Source organism: Spermophilus citellus, assembly GCF_964194105.1.
Source record: "Spermophilus citellus genome assembly, chromosome: 11".
NCBI classification, from domain to species: domain Eukaryota; kingdom Metazoa; phylum Chordata; class Mammalia; order Rodentia; family Sciuridae; genus Spermophilus; species Spermophilus citellus.
The window spans coordinates 101,200,211-101,217,662 of NC_138192.1; the positions used below are offsets into that span (position 1 = coordinate 101,200,211).

The 17,452-nt window shown below is 41.3% G+C and overlaps 1 protein-coding gene across 4 annotated transcripts in view; it reads left to right on the plus strand.

Annotated features, from left to right (window-relative positions):
* Nucleotides 1-1,082: 1,082 nt before the first annotated feature.
* The window catches only part of SPATS2L (spermatogenesis associated serine rich 2 like), a 168,956-nt gene continuing 152,586 nt past the window's right edge, over nucleotides 1,083-17,452 (plus strand). For 2 of the 4 annotated variants that reach the window (XM_081262268.1, XM_081262271.1), the window contains exon 1: nucleotides 1,646-1,964. The gene's annotated coding sequence lies outside the window, so the exon portion shown is untranslated. The other 2 variants (XM_081262269.1, XM_081262270.1) reach the window with 2 other exon arrangements.

Genomic DNA, 17,452 nt, shown 5'->3' on the forward strand with positions numbered 1-17,452 from the left:
AAAGGAATGAAGACTGAATTCAAAGCACTTCCTAGAAAAGCAACAATTTATTATTCATTTTAGAATTCTAATTATATAGGAACTACCTCTCTCAAAACTTATGTGAATTATTCTGCAAAAAAAAAAAAGAAACCCTAAAATGTGCATCAAATTCCAAGTCAAACTTTTACAAGTTACCTACTTCACCATAACTTACTAAGCAATAGGATGGTGTTTGTCTTCCACATGTGGGGCCTCTAGAAGTAAGCTTTCCTATCTGCAGCATAGGTGGGGCCAGCCTCTCTGAGAATGAGTAATTCTTCCACCATTTATTAGCTAAAAACTTATCCTCTCTGTGATTCAGTTGTTTCTTTACCTGTAAAAAAAAAAAAAAGGATAAAAAATAATAGATACCTGGTGGGAATGTTTGAAGGATTATATCAGCTAATACGCATAATTTAACCAACATGTGTTTATATTTTAAATGAATTCGTGATCCACACGCTAATCCAGTGTGACTATTAGGTAACAAGAACAACCAGCACAAGTCGAGAAAGAAAATAAGTGTTTTCCTTTTAGCTCCTCTCTTGTTTGTTAGGGTTGTGCTTTGTCAACAGAGGCACGTTTTGTTAGCAGATTTAAGCTTAACCCAAAAGGTGTATTTTATTTAAAATTATAAATTTCTGAACATGGGAACATAGACAGTTCTGCTTGAGAGGCTTAACTGACTCCGGTCTGATATTTGTAAGGGGCTTTGACATCCATGCAGTCGCCTAGAAACAGTTACTGGTATTGAGAAAAAAGAGAGGCTAGGAAGTTGCTGTTCAAAAATAAACTGGAGAGCTGCCTGCATTTCACTCTGCTGCCTCTGGAAGAGGCGTGTTATCTAAAGTGCTCCCATCATGAATAATGATTGAGAAACTGCCTTTATACTCTCCCGACTCCTACACTCTCAGGCAGAAACCCACGGGCCGATGCCTAAGGCGTCTCATTGTAACTCGGTTATCTCTCTCTCCCTCCGTAACCCGCCCGCCCCCCACCCCGATCATATACGCGCGCGCACGCGCGTACACACACACACACACACACACACACACACACACGCGTTTAAAACCCAGGTTGAGTCCAGGAGCCAGGGCAAGGGGCCAGAACACTCCGGGGTAGCCGGATTTGCAAGGTCAGACTGAGTCTCTACTTTATCCGTGCCTATTTTTCGGGTCATTTTCAATAGGCTATCTTTGTTTACATTTTGAACTTGGACCGTCACCAGAACGCATTACTACCTTCTAAAAGGAGAAGCATCTTGCCTTTGCAGACAGTGCTGGTGGGAGCGAAGTTCATTTTCCTGGATAGGGAAGGATGATTCCCTTGCAACTCTTGCGGGTTGTAACACAATCTTTGAATAACGGGGGGAGTTTCCGTGAGGTGGAGGTTTTGGAGAGAGGCAAGGAGGTTGGTGTGGAGCAAGGAAGCAAAGTGCGGAAGCTGTACGGGGATTCTTCTAGAAAGTAGGGTGGGAAAGGAGCTAGGGAGGGCGTGTGGAGGGACGGGATCTGTGTCAGAACGTGCGTGTGAGCGGATACAAAACCCGAGAGAGGCGTGAGCAGCGCTGTGTGTGCGAGCAGGAGCGAGGGGCGCCGGCTCGGGGTGTGTGCGCCTGGTGAGTGACACTGAGGGGCGGGCTGGCCGGCGGGCCGGCGGGCGGGGGCAGCCTGCGCGGGGCGGGAGTGTCCCTGCGTGGAGCCGGCCGAGTCGGAGTTGTGTCAGTGAAGGAATCCAGTCCAGGGGCCGAGCCGGCTGCGCTCTCCGCCGCGAGAGCTGGCAGCGCGGGGCGAGCTCGGGACGGCGCGCGGCCCAGCAGCGGCTCCCTCTCGGCCCGCCCTCCGCGCTGCAGGGGCCGCCACTGCCACGGCGCCTCCCCCGGCGACCGCGCCCCCGGTTCCCGGCCCCGACCCGGGACGGAGCGACCGACGCTCGGCGTTGAGGTAAGCCAGGAGCCGGGGTCTCAGCCTCCCGGGACCCCCTCTACGCCCGCCGGCCCGCGGCGGGACGCGGAGCGCGGGCAGACGCGGCGGGGCCTGCGCTGCGGGGATGGAGGCTCGGCTTGGCCGCGCGCTCTGCAGTCCGGGCCGCCCAGCCCCCGTCGCCTCCCGCGGTGCTGGGTGTGGCCCGCGCTCGGCGCCGACGCGGGCTGGCGGCGCGGGCTGGCAGCGCGGACCGGACGCGGAGGTCGCCGTCCTTCCCTTCTCCGGCCGGCGCGAGCGAGCGGGAGGCGGCGCTGGCTCCAGCGCACATCTGCGCGCCCGGGGCGAACGTGTGGCCGCTGCGCTCCGACGTGGACCCGCCCGCCCCGGATCTGAATGGCCCGCGGCCGCGTTCCCTGTCTGCCCTCCTCCCGCGCGGGCGCCCCCTTGCACTCCCAAACGGGAGTGTGACCCACCCACCTCCCGTCGCACGCCGCCCTCCAGCTCCGAGCTGCCAGGCTGCCCGCGTCAGCCAAGATCTTCCAGTCCTCATCCCGGCAGGGTTCGGGGGCCGTGGGTCGCGGAAAGTCTGCGCCCCTGGGCGCCTGGCGGGATCGGGATGTCGGGAGATCCCCTGTGTCCAGTGCTCAAGTTACGCTCGGCGGTGGCAGGCTGGTGGACGGAGTGGTCGCCAGAGCCCCGGCCGCGGGACAAGCGGTCGCGCCGCAGCTTTGGGCGGGTGGACCCCAGAGTCGGCGGGCGGGCCCCGGAGCTCAAGACCGCGGGTTGTTGCCCACACGCGGAAAGCGTTCTTCCCGCTGTCTGGACACACTTCACTTTCGCGTGTCTGGGAAGATCGCCCTGCCGGCTTGCACAGGCTCTGTTGGTCCACGCTACTGCAGGCGTGGGGTGAAGGACCGGCTTCACCTGGACTGGGACTGAAGCCTCGCATCTTCTCTAGAGGAGGTTTCCAGTGTTTGGAGGGGTGTGTGTGTGTGTGTGTGTGTGTGTGTGTGTGTGTGTGAACGTCATAAGAGCCTCGGTTCCCAGGAATCCTGATTTTAGCAGATGCCAAGGTTTTGGAGACCTGACACTTTCATTAAAGATTCTTTCTGTACAGCATTTTCCTTTGAGTGTTTTACAGCATCTCTAGCTTGAGAACTAGTGAAAACCCTTGAACTTCAAACACAGCTTCTTTTTTTCCTAACGTGAAATATTATGTGTAATATTTTCACTTATTTAATTTTTTTAAAGAAATATTGAAATATTTACCAACCTCCTCTCACGGCCCACAGACTTGGAGAAAAAACGATTCAGACATTTTAGAACCTTTGCAGAGAAAGAGATTTTACAGAGAAAAGAGTAAGGTCGGGTGACCTTTCTAACATCATTTTAGTTTGTCTTAAAGGAACATTTCATTGCTACTCTGATTTTGTTTTTCAAAGAATTAAGCATATGTGCATTATGGCAGGGAAAAGGACAGGAAGTCAGAAATAGAAAAGACTATTCAAGTAGTAAAACCAATTATTTTGAAAGATACTCTTTAAAAATAAAGTTGCCTTCTGGATAAAGTATTTTATAGGCCTTATAAAATTGTGTTACTTAACCAGAAAGCCATGTAGTGTGTAGGGAGACAGTCTTATCAGGTAACTGTAATGTTTTAAAATATCTGGGTATAATGTTGCCTGGTTCTTTAACTGGGGAAAAATCATCTTTGGGAATGATTTTCTGTTTGTACAAGGCAAATACTACTGCAGTCGCTAATTAGAGTTTCAGAATAAACTCACGCTGAGTTAAAACCTTTTTTATGGAAAAGCAGAACAAAAACACATCAAATTCTATATCTGTGTGGCTTTAAATACACACAAACCAGAGACTAGACCCCCAAAATAATTTGCATAAAAATACGCTCACTTGAATGCAGAGAATATTTAAGGGGTTAGCAAAAACTGAACATCTGGGAAAAGGGTATATTAATTGGCAATTTTCTTTCTTTATTCCTTGAAAATATTAAATGATTTCCTAAGAATCAACTTATTTTATTGTGCTCTTTTAGGTAGTCAAAATGATCAATACTCCTTTTGTACTCATTTTTGGTTTTAGGAGGAACCTCCTAAGGAAAGTCTTCAATTGTTACTTTCTCTGTTTACCCAATTTTTCAAATGGCTGTTGTGGAGAATAGTATGTGCCTGCTTCTGAAGCCAATTCCTCCACCTCAGTATTCATCTGGAAAACAAAATACATCGGCAACACCATGACCATCTTTGAAACACTACCAATCTGAAGCGTCTTATTGGTCACTTTTGCCATGTAACTGCTAATACTTTCCACCAGATATTAAGCTTTAGAAATGTCTTGCTTCTGGTCCTATTTTTTTTTTAATCAGTTTCTCAGCATAGGATCAGAAAATCATACTTTCCTTAACAATGAGTGTTTATTAATGGTGGTAGGTTGGAGGTGCATAGATGGTCTGCATTCTGTTACCTTTATTCAGTTCTAATTAGCCTCTTGTGAAGTAAGCCACGATGAGAACTTTTGGTTACAAAAGTTTTGATAAGATGGAAGACATGAAAGTCAGTCCTGGTAAGATTGAGGTTGCTGCCAACTGTCCTACTATATGACAAGAGTGGAGTATGTTTTGTATGCAGCAGACAAGTACTGCTTAGTCACTGTTCCATGGTATTGTTTCTTTGGTCATTTTCTGTAGAACTTTTACTATTATTTGACTGTGATAATTAAATCTGATGGTTGCTATAACTTCTATACACAGGAGCTTTTGTAAGGACAACAGATCATATAGACAGATGAAAGTAGTTGGGCCTGTGCGTTGAACCCTAAATGAGTGTGCATAATTCACCTGATCAGTTCATTCCATCACTGTTTCCCTTAGAGTGTAATCACACAATTAAAATAGGATTCATGATACAAACAGTTAAAAAACCAGTAAACATACTTATAGAAGAAAAACAAACTTTTTACTTCCCTTTTTTGAAGTAGTTTGCTATGAAGGTGTTATTTCCTTGACACATCAAAATGGCTAATTTGGAGTTCTGATGCTCGTTATGTAAATAGACCATATGTTGAATTTCTATAGAAAGTTTATTTGTACAGTGTTGTAGTAATGGATAGGGTCCCCTGAGTACCATAGCTGAGAAAAATAATCTGTGAAGCTATTATCTCTATATAATTTTAATTACTTTTGTTTAATAACTAATATTTTTATTTCTTATAAATTTTAAGTGTTTTCTATTGGTACATCATATGTATTCTTATCTCTAATACCAATACAGACACTTTGTTTAATAGACTTTTCACAGGGGTGTGCTACTGTCAGGTTATTAGAGTACAGGTCTGATAACAAGCTTTTCATATTATCTGCTAAACTTGTTCTGGTGATGGTGAAAAGACTTTCCATTGCTTAATACTTTTTTTGGTATTATCCAAACTGGAAAGCTAGAATCCACCCCTGGCTCTTTTCTGCCTTTTTCCCTCTGGAAAACTGTGTCAAGTCCTATTAATTCTTCCTTTGTAACAGTTTCTCCAAGAGCCCGCCTCCACATTTCCTTTTCATTCTTCACTTCCCTTGGAGCCCAACCCTCCGCCAAAACTATTTGCTACAGTCCTCTACACTCTGGTCTGTTATTGCATCTGGTCTGTTATTGCATCTTCCCATTCTGTGCACTTCCATCTCATCAACCTCCCTAAAATGTTTCTTTTAGAACTCTTCTCCAAGGAGGTCTCACAATAACACTGTGTTGAACTCAGGTTTAGATGATTCTAAAATTAGTGCTATTTCCAATATAGATGATCCCTAATTTAGGATGGTCCTGCTTAGGATTTGTCAACTTTATGATTGTGTGAAAGCAATGCTTATTCAGTAGAAAACTGTACTTTGAATTTTCACCTTTTCCTAGGCTAGCAATGACGCTGGGCAGTGGCATCCAGGTGGCTACCAGTTAGCCATGGATACTCCATACTGTACTGTGTTGCCAGTGCTTTTTGGATACATGCACTCAATAAAGTACATGAGATAGTAAATGCTTTGCCATAAAATATTCTTTGTGATACAGGATTTTGCCAGGCTGTAGGCTAATATAAGTGTTCGGAGCAGGTTTAAGGTAGGGTAAGCTATCATAGTCTTCAGGTTAGGTGCATTAAATCCATTTTCAACTTTTATGATATTTTGAACTTATAATGGACTTAACAGGACCTAACTCCACAGTAAGTCAAGGAGCAACTATATTTCAAATACTTTCGAGGGCTCTGCTCAGCCCTCTTGCCTTTAGCATACAGTTCAGCCTCTCAACCTGGTTTTCATGTAACTCATAGTCTTGCTCAATTTTAACATGTCAACCTTATTTGCCACTTCTTTCCAATGCCAAACATCAGCTCTTACTAGTTAGAGCATCACTGTCCTTCTTAGATGACATGCTCCTTTATTTTGTTCCCTTTTGTTTATACTCTGCCATTTAGAATGCCTTTTCATGCTTCTCTGACCCGACTGCACTTTTCAAGTTCAAACCTTGATCTGATCTTTTTATTCCCATTGGATTCTTCCTCTTCTGCCCTTTTGTCTGCATCATTCTTTAGACCTTCTTAGATCCTCCTCCCACTGTTGTGTGCTTCATTCTTGCTTATCCAACTAGATTGAAAGTTCCTTAATGGCACAGATATACCTCATACTATGTCTTTGGACCAACTATAGTCCTGGTTATAGCATGTACTTGACAAGTACACCTGTTGAATGAATAACCCACAGGGTGATTTGTTTTCAAGTGATGGGCCTTGTTACTGTCTCTGTGCTGCTCACCAATGTGTCAGCTCACAACCTGACACGTTGTCATGACCTCAATAAATATTTGTTAACATAGAAAGCAATGTTGAAATTGGAAAAAAGAGTCAGGCATTTGAGGGAGGCATCTGTCAAGGAGTTTCTCCTACTTTTCTTCTGTGGTTCTAATCAGCCTCTCCATTCATCAGCTGTGAGGATTTTGAGGACTCGGCATTTCCCAGAGTTCAGATAATGATGGAGCATAGCAGTTGTGAGTTGGAGTTTAGAAAGCTACAGTTATTTTAAGGTTGAATCCCAGTAGTGAGCAAAAATAAAAGCATCAGACTTGATGCCAATATTTTATACATGATACAATTTGGCTAAAGTTATCAGTTATATAAAAGTTTGTTTAATCAGCCCTAAAATTCCAAAAACTCAACCTTTTCATTTAAAAGCATCTCTATATAAATTGAAAAAAAATCATCTGGGCAATCCATCTAAGGGTGAAAGGTGATATAGGGATGCCATATCCATCATGTTGTATTCAGAACCAAATTCAATTCTTTAAACCTTTGGTAAGGCTTGTTTTATATAAGGCACTATTTCTGCTGAGGACTTTGTAGTCTAGCAGGAAAAAATAACACAGGCATCCAGGAAACAAAAGTCTAAGAGCTCAGGAGAAAATTTTCCTTCTGTTTGAGATGGAAGGGACTGCCCTGGAATGAGAGCTGTTTTGGCTGATGATTTAAAGGATTTGGATAAGATTTTAATAGCTGTTATTAGAAATATATGAATGGAGAAAGGATGACAGGGGTCGGGTGGGGAGTAGAGACCTAAATTCTAGGATTTTTTTTTTTTTTAATTCTAACATAAGTTCTCCTTTACACAACTGCTACTTCTAAACTGAAATCCAGCTAGGGTTCTCCTGGGCACTAAGGATCTGTAGTGTTTGATAATGGAACATAAATAATATATAGATACCTGTAATAATTCTATATGATGCCAGGTGTTGAGCTGGCCATGACATAAAGCACACAATAAATCTTGTAAACAATATGACCAGCATGTTCCTGCATAGCATCCAGCTTGCTTAACAGTGCTTGAAAAGGCCTCCCTCATTGTGAGTGCTGACACACAGTAGTGTAAGTACTGAGAGACCTACACCAGATTATTATCCCAAGCGGCCAGTCAGAGCTCAGTAAATGCCACTAAAATGGAACCCTCATTCTGATTCTGTAGAACTACCCTCAAGGACTGTTAAACTAGGACAACGGGTATATGTTTCAGTAGGACACATTAGGGGTCAATATAAGAGAGCTTTTCCTATTCTGGATTGTGCTATTTCAGGGGTTGGTAAAACTCCCACCAAAAAACATGTACAAAGCTGTATCAGGCAATGCCTTATTTAATTACATGCATTTTTATCTTTCTTTCCTAAACAAAGTGCTATGAAATACATACTTGTGTTACCCCCATTTTACCAAATGCAAAACTGAAGCCCAGAAAGGTGTAAATCTAGGAATTTGCAAAACAGGTATCAAACCCAGGCAGTCTGAGGGCAGAGACTGCATATGTACTATGATGAAGAAAGGTTACAAATATCTGATTGTTATTTGGGTTTTTAATGTCGCTTCCTATCATTAGACTTGATTCTTTTAAGTCTCCTTTAGGAAATAAGATGCTGATTGTTTCGAAACACTAATTCATTGTTAGAGCACCCAATTCTTAGAGATTTCGAATTCACTGAATGCAGTCACCACTGTCATTGTTATCATTATCCTCATCCTCATCTTCGTAGTTATCATCTCATTAAACCTCACAGTGAACTTTCAAGGTAGAAATTACGTACCCTTTTAAGAAGGGGACACTGAAGCTCAGGGAAGTTACATAACTTGATTAGGTCTTCAAAGTTGATAAGGGGTAGATGAATTTGGTGTCTGGTCCCCCAAGCTCCTGCTTTTCCTTATGTCATCCTGTGAGTAATGCACATTGACATTGAAAATATTTACTGATCATTTCTGTGGACCAGTCAGAGAGACCTCAAGCTACAAACTACCTCTATGGCTCTACAGATGAAGAACATTGCCTGAGGTGAATGTTTAGGTGAACTCCAAAAGTGTGTAAAAGGCTTATAATATATCAAGATCAGATCTGAAACTTCAGAAAACTAGTGAATTTTTCCTGTGTTCAACTTTATCTGATTTTATGCATGATATGTAGTATTATTAAAGAACAAAAAAGCCTTCTTGTATAATTATACAGTTGGCCCTCTGTATCCACAGGTTACCTCTCCAAAGGTTCAATCAACTACAGATTGAAAATACTGAAAAAAGATTCTTTGTCATTATTCCCTAGGCAATATAGTATAACAACTATTTACATAGCATTTACATTGTATTAGGTGTTGCAAGTAATTTAGACATGATTTAAAGTACACCGGAGGATGTGCGTAGGTTCTTCTGCAGAGACTATGCCATTTTCTACAGAGGCTTGGGCATCCATGGATTTTGGTAACTGGAGGTGAAGGCTGGTCCTGGAACCAATCCCCTGCAGATACCAAGAGACTATTGTATTTCATTTATATTTCTAATAGTGAAAAATAGTTTAGCAATGGGAGTGTTCCATCTTCCTTATAAATGAAAGTCTTGGGGCTGGGATTGTGGCTCAGTGGCAGAGTGCTTGCCTCACATGTATGAGGCACTGGGTTAGATCCTCAGTACCACATAAAAATAAATAAATAAAACAAAGGCATGCTGTCCATCTACAACTACCAAAAATTTTTTTTTAGAAATAAAATAAATGTGAGGATCGTTCCCATTCTCTCCTTTTCTTTCCCTTCCTTCAGTCTGAAGCAAATTCTCTGGATGCCATCCCTTCTTGCTTCCTCTGGTGCCTTGCTCTCTTATATCTTTTTTTCTTCAGGATCTTAACCAACCTTTTCTTTCAGTGCATAAGCATGCGTATGTCTTTTTCACATTTTTTAAAAACAGAAAACGAAAGACAAAAATCCCTTTGGCCCATTCTCTCTTAGCCTGGTTATGATCCATCTCATCCCTGGTCTTAGAAGGCAGCTTCTTAAGGGATGGATCCTCATGAATTGCCTGTGCCTCTTCACTTTCACTTCACCACCACCCTTATGTATTCCTGTCCTCTCATGATGGCGGCCCCTGTTCTTCAAACCCATAGATGTATTGTCCAGAGTTCTTTTCTGTTTCTTGACCTGGTATAGCATTTGGTGTATTGATTACTCTCTTTTATGTGAAACTCTGCCTACCTGTTTTTCAAATCACTTCTTTCTCCTGATTGTTTTCTTCTTACTCAACTACTCTTCATTGGACCTCTTTATAGGCTCTTCTCTTTCTGTCAAACTTAGTGCTGTAAAGAGTTTGGCCTTCAGCCTTCTGCCTGCTCTTCATATTTGCCCTGAAGTAGATCATCTGTTTACTTCTGCTATCACCTATGTGATTCTTTTGTTTGGGTCCTGAACTCAAGGTTGCTTTATGACTGAGATATAGCTACACCTCCCCCGCACCTTTTTAAACTTTTAAATTTTGAGACAGGGTCTCACTAGGTTGCCAAGATTGACCTTGAATTTGCAATCCTCCTGCCTCAGCCTCCTGAGGAGCTGAGATTACAGGTGTGACACACCTTGTGTGGCTTGCCATTGATTCTTAAATCTGTGTATTCAATCCTGCTTCAGGTACCTTAAATTCAGTAAGTTCATAACTCTACTTCCCCAGCTCTAAACCAGCAGATTCCTCTGCATTTTTTTTAATCTCAATAAATGAAACCCATTTCAGGGTTGAAAATCTAAGAGTTGCTCTGGATTCCTGTCTTCTTCAGTCCCTACATTTTCTTGACAACTAAACCCCGAGAGACTGTTTTTTTCAAACTCTCTTGAATCTGTCCTCTCCTGTCTGTACCATTACCACCATTACTGCCTTGGCTCAGGCCCTCAGCCCTTTCTTGAGGATTATTACAGCAGTCTCCTAACTGATCTCTCTGCCTTCTGTCTGGCCTGTCTCCAATCCGTTCCCCACACTGCTGCCTTTCTAAAAGGCAAATCTGATCACGACTCTCTGCTGCTTAAAATCCTTCAGCACAGTCACTGCATCTTCAGGATAAAGCCTAAGCTCCCTGGCATGGCACAAAAGCTCCTTTGTGATCTAGGCCCTCCCTTCAAGTATGTATCAAAGTCTCCTCTAATGATCCTGGTCCCCACTGTCTACCCCTGCCCATAGCATCTGTGCTACAGGAAATGAACTATTATAAGAAAGAAATGATAGGAGAGATTATGGAACTGCAATGTCCAGTACCATAGCCACTATTGCCTGTGACTATTGAGCATTTGAAATATGGCTAGTCCAAAGTGAGATGCACTATAAGTGTGAAAGAAGACTTATTGTTCTTTTAGAGTTTTTTTAAAATTAGTGCCTTGTGGATACACGTAAAGGTGAGATTCACTGTGATATAGAAAGAAGACTTTATGTGGAAAAAAAAAGAGTGTAAAATATCCCATTAACATTTTAATATCGGTTGTATGCTGAGATAATATTTTGTTTATAGTTGAGTAAAATATATTATTAAAGTTAATTTCATATTGTTTTAGCATGGCTACTAGAAAAAATGTAATTACCGCATGGGTTGCCTTACAGTTCTATTGGACAGTGCTGTTACAGGACATCTCATTCCTAGGAAATGTGTCCTATACAAGCCAAGCCCTTGAGCCTCTTGAATGATTCAGTCAGCCCTAGAGTATAGAGAAGCAACAGTGGTTTCGTTTCTTAAATCTAGAGATATAAAGTGCTTTAGGTAAGATTCAGAATCAGAGAGACAGATTCTGAACACTAGAGGCAGGAATCATACATAGAATGTACACAGCTTGGAAAGTACATTAAAGTGCATCAGTCATTGCAGGCCTCCCTAGACCCCATCAGGAGTGGGAAGCAGGTCTTGTAGTGTAGCAGAGGGAGGATTTGAGATGGATGGGAAAAGCAAGGAGGAGAAAGTAGAATTACATCCCTGGAAGCATTCTGCTTGTGAGGTACCAGGTGAGAGGCAGAAGGCCAGACCTCTGAGATGCCCTGCTGTTGATATTTCCCAGTGAGTTAATTCCCAGTTCCCACTGTCTAGTTCTAAGATCCTGAACAAGTTAATGAATTAATGAGCCTGAGTCTCGATAACATACACACCATACAATCACTGTTCATCAAACAAAACTATGGGCCCAAAACCCCCAAAACCAAACAAACAACAAAAAAAACTGGTAAGTGCTCCATGGGAGTCAGTTATGCTTTAAAACTGAGGGTAGCCATCTGTGCATCACTTGGCCCAAAAGGCTTTAGGGGAAAGGTATGCGGGGCTCTCAGAAAACCCAGAGGGCAGGTAGTATGTTGTGTCATAAAAGATAGGCAGAGCTTTATTCATGTGTTCATGGTGGAAAAGCCAACTAGTGACAGGAAACCAGAGCTTATTGGGTTGGAGCAGGAGGGAGAAACCCTCCTGGAGGAGGCACTGGGAGAAACCAAGACAATTAAGAGAAAAGTTGAGAAGATTAGATTCCAGTGAAGTCTGGAATGGGCAGTGTGACTAGGTGTCTTCTCTCCTGGAGGATTGCATGCTGCATTCTTCTGAGCCCTAAGGTTCTGAAAACAATCTTCCTCCTTGAAGTCTATATGAATAGCTGTTTTTATTTGCTTTACGTGGTGGACATTTGTATACGAATATTTGTTAAGGGGGAATATTTTTGTGCTAAAAACAAAAGTTTGAAAGTCATTCATCTCCAGAAAAGGCCTGAGAGGAGTGGTGAAAACCCTGGAGTGGTTATCACTCCTTTGTCTGAAAGATTTGGGACCAGTTTAGCCCTTTGCAGGCAGAGGCAGCTCCCTTGCATCTCTCTGTCATTGACTCACCTGACATCAAGCATGTGTAGTTTACCCAGGGACATGCAAATGCAGCTGCAGTATGCAGAGCTCAGCCTTGTTCTTGGATATTCAAGTTTTTACTTTGTATTCCAAGTTCTACTTTGTCTCCTACATTCACAAGGCCCTGCTTTGAGTTCTGTGTGGGGATCTCAAATCATCTTGAGGACCAGTGCTGTCATCTCTCTAGGTACTCTTGGGACAGTAGTGTTGCCTCTGAGCTGCAGACCTTAGGGCCATGTCACTGTTACTCTCTTTTAGGTCCCTTCAATACTGATACATACCAGCAGTGGTCAAGACACTTAATAGATGTTTTTAAAATTGAATAATTTGCCTGTATACTGGCTGTATTAGTCCTTTTTTGTTACTATAAAAACAAAAAAACTTGAGGCAAGCTAACCTTATAAAAAATGGGGGGGGGTTATTTAACTCGCAGTTTCAGAGGCTGAAATTTCAAATAGCATGGCTGCAGCTTTATCATGGGCCTCATAATAAATGGCAGAAATGCATGTGGGAGAAAAGAGATCTCAAAATAGGAATCCAGAGAGAGATTAGGATCCCATAATCCCTTCTCAGTGACCTAAGGACTTCCCAGTAGGCCCCACTCTTAAAGGACCCACTTCCCAACATTGCCACTTTGAAAACTAAGCTCCTAACACACAAACCTTTGGGAGACAAATTACATCTGGACTATACCACTGGCTGTTGGGGTTCCAGGCCGCTGACAGCAAACACTGCTTTCAGATCGGCTGCCCCTCTTGTTTCTACATGCAATTTGGAAAGAAGACAAGCAGTGAGCCCATTTTCTTAAATTAGGATACATCTGTGTCTTTGTCTTCAGTGGGAAGGCTGGTCTGCAGGGTCCATGAGGAAGGTGGCTGCCTTGGTGGTGTGATTTCAGAATCCTTGCTCCTAGAAAGGGTACTTCAAACATTGGCAGTTTCTCTTTCCTGTTTTCTAACATGTGGAAGTCTTCATTACAAAAATGCTGTTTTCTTTCCTAATTCCAGTATTTCCTGAAAGAAAGAAAAGATGAGCTTTGGTACTTGAAAAACCTGACTTTGGCTCCTGTAATTAATTGGCTGGCTGTATGATCAAGTTGTTTCATCTTCCTGAACCTCAGTTTTTTCATGTATGAAGTGAAATCAGTAATACCTTCTGTTTTGTTATGTCTAATTAAGAGAAAAAAGAAAGTGCCCAGCACTAGGGCCTCAAATGCAAATGCTATGGAAATAGGAACTTAAACTTAGAAGACATTTGCTCATTAGATTAAATAATTATATAGACCTTTCCCTGAGACGGATAGGGAAGAGAATAAGAAATCTGGACCAAGGAGCACTGGTGAAAAATGACCGGAAGGAAGCTGCCTTCGTATTTTGCTTAAGTCCAGTCCTGCCTAATGGTTTGCATTTGTAAAAATATTCATCTTGGATTATGGATCCAGCATCAAGCCATAAGGGAAAAGGAAGCCAGTTTACATCCTCTGCCAGGATAACATAACAATAAGCAAAGCATGTGTTTGAATCTCTGAGTAGTCAGGTGCACTGCCATCAAAATAAACTTTTAATTTCTATTCTTTGCTGATAAATTACAAATTAAAGAAGCCTCTAAAATTCCCTGAAAGGGAAGGTTCATGTACAAATTAGACACCAAGGACAGGTTTCTTTTACAATCATTTTGTTGGAGCCATTCTTGCCTTAACTGAGGGTGTTTGGGAGGTTCTTTTATTGCAGCCTTTGTTGCTTATGAGAAGGAGGGAAAAGCTTCAGTACACTAAGGAAAGATGATTTTGATTAGAGGCAATATTGTTCTCAGTGTGGGCTGCCTTTCATACATTATAGTGATTGCTAGTACATAACTGAGGGAAACCCTCTTATTGAAGTGCTGTAAGCAGCAATGAGATAGTCTGATCTGACATACTGCCACTTCTGATCGACAGGTGTTTATTACAGGAATGTGGGCAGACTTACACTCTTTAAAGAGAAAAGTGGAAGATATTATGCTGGTTACTGTGACTGCTAATGTCCTGATCTAGCAGGTCTTTGTCCTTTATCATTTATTTCCCCTGTGAAATCTGAGCGGTAGACTGGATTCAGTACATGCACAGGTTTCTGCCTTCCTAGACTTTTGATGCAATTGATCACCTCACTGTAATACTGTGGCCTACATGAAATATTATATCAAAATTATGAACTTCAAGGAGAGAGCATAAAACTGCTGCCTCAAAAATTAAAAATAAAGGACTTTAAAAAATGTTATTTAGTGCTGCTTTGTGGCATTGGATATATAAACTCATTTATTGTTCTGATAGTCCCCGAGCAAGAACTATTTTGGCTGCAGTAAATGATATCAACTAAGGTTTCCATGGCAGCGTCAACTTATAATTTTCAAACTTTTGTAGATTTTTACCTTCTGGACTCTTCTGGATTGAGTTTAAATTTGAAGGTTTTTTCCCCTCATTTATTAAGGCAAAGCATTTTTAGGTATTGCTTGCATTAATGTACTAACATGAAAATTACTATTAAGAAATTAGTGGGCTGGAATTGTGGCTCAGTGGTACAGCACTTGCCTAGCATGTGTGAGGCACTGGGTTCAATTCACAGCACCACACATAAATAAAAATAAATAAATAAATAAAAGCCATTGACACCTAAAAAATATTTTAAAAAAAGAAAGAAATTAGAAGCATACAATGTGGGCATTGGAAAGAGATAATGAATACTATGCTTCTAATGACCCACCAACCGCAGGAATCCCTTCCACAGTATCCCAGTTGCAATTGAGCCCAGCCAGGAATTTATAATTTTATGATATCAATGCTTCCAATGACAGTTGTCTGCAGTTCCTAGATCTTAAGCTTCTCTTTAGATTTGAGTCTTGTCTTATTTGTGATCGTACCAAATAATAATACTTAATAAATACTCATTATTAAGCACAGGCAGACAAAATATTTTTTTCCTCATGGTGTGCTGAAATCCACCTCCCCACAGCTCACCTGATGGTCTTCTCATGCCCTTTGCGGTGCCACAGAATAAATAGGGAGCTTCTGTGAGGTAGCTCTTCAAATATTTGACCATATCTATTGTAACTACTAAAAGTCTTTTCCTTTCAGAGTTATGTGGTCACAGTTGTCAACTGATATTTCTCCTGTTGCTTACACTCATCTGGACCCCGCCTCTCTGTTCATACCCACTTAACCATAGGGTATCTGGAATTTAACACCCTTGGCCTGACTCTTCTGAACAGTAGAAACCAGGGCTACTGTTGACTCACTTGGCCTTGGTAACGTCTGTTACTAACCTGTTCAAATGTGGTGCCGGCTTCCTTTGTAAATCAAGGCAGCACACTGTTAGATTATATATAAAGTCAAATAAAACTCCAAGTCTTTTTAACATCTTCTACAAAGCTAGTTCTCCTTCATTCTCTGCTTGAGCAATCAATCATGTGTGCTTGTTGGAGGATTTTACATTTGTCCTTGTTAAAATTTGTCTTTTTGTCAAATTACTTTTCTTCATTATCAAAAAATTTTTGAATTCTTAATTTTTAAGTCAATCTGTTAGTGATACTTTTCACTTGTTTATCAGTTGCACATTTGAAAATGGTATTATCTCTGTGATGGATAAAATGTTGTCCAAGAAAGGCCAAAGATAGGATCCTGAAAATTTCTATAAGCAACTTCTTGACATCAATATAGTATTAGTTTTTTTTAACCTGTTGTATAATCTTCCACTTTTGCTTACTTTCTTGTCTAAGAGAAGGAAGTCAGGGAGAGACTTAGCCAGATGCCTTAGTAACTCTATCATCGTTGGTCCTCTAATTGCCAGTCGAAGAGAATGAGATTATATGGAATAAATTTAGATCACACTAATTTTCATTTTTGAAAGTTTTACTAGAAATTGCTTTTTACCACTTCATTCAGTTCTCTTTACAGAATCATTACTCTTAAAATGAATTGGTGAGGTGACAAGAAATTATTCCTTAGGTGTCATTCCAACATAGTATAGTATTCACACCTCCCGGGACAGACAGTAATCAGGCTGAGACATGTCCAAAGAGTTTATTGGTGCCTGCATAAATGGCTCCATAACTTCTCCATAACATGACCATGACAGAGAATACACTGATGGCATTATGTCACCAATGGATTTGTTTTCTCTAAAATCTGTATTATTTGTAAAGAGTCCCCCCCCCACATAATTTTTTTATCTTTTTAGATTAATATCAGATATCTGTCAATAACACATGACAGTGCTTTCTGTACTATATTTTATAGTATTTATGTACAAAATTGCCCATGCTTTTTTGCCTGGGACTAGATAAAAAAAAAAAAGAGTAAAAGAATAGTAGTTCAAGAAACACAAATCTATGATAAGTCAAGGAATAAAAGTTATTGCCTCACAAAATACTAGCATTTTGTGATACTTTATTTTTTGAAGTATTCAAACATTTTGTCTTGAAAATAATTTGATTTTAAAAATAATGTGTACCCCTTAAATCTGGAAATCGCTGGAAAGAATAAAAAAATATGAAAAGTCAACTAAAATTTTACCACCCACAGATTGTTACTGTTGTGACTTGAGTATTTTCTTTCTAGATATGCATTTTTGTGGGTTGTATGCATGTTTAGGAGTGTGCATGTGTGCATGTATTTGTGTGTGCGTGTGTGTGTGTGTGTGTGTGTGTGTGTGTGTGTGTGTGTTTCAAAGTTTTAAGCTAGCCTTATCATGGACACAGGAAGTTTGTACTGAAGAATCATTTTGGCATAGTAGTTAATAGTGCTTTGGGATCTAGAGTGTAGCTTAGTGGTCTCTGGATTT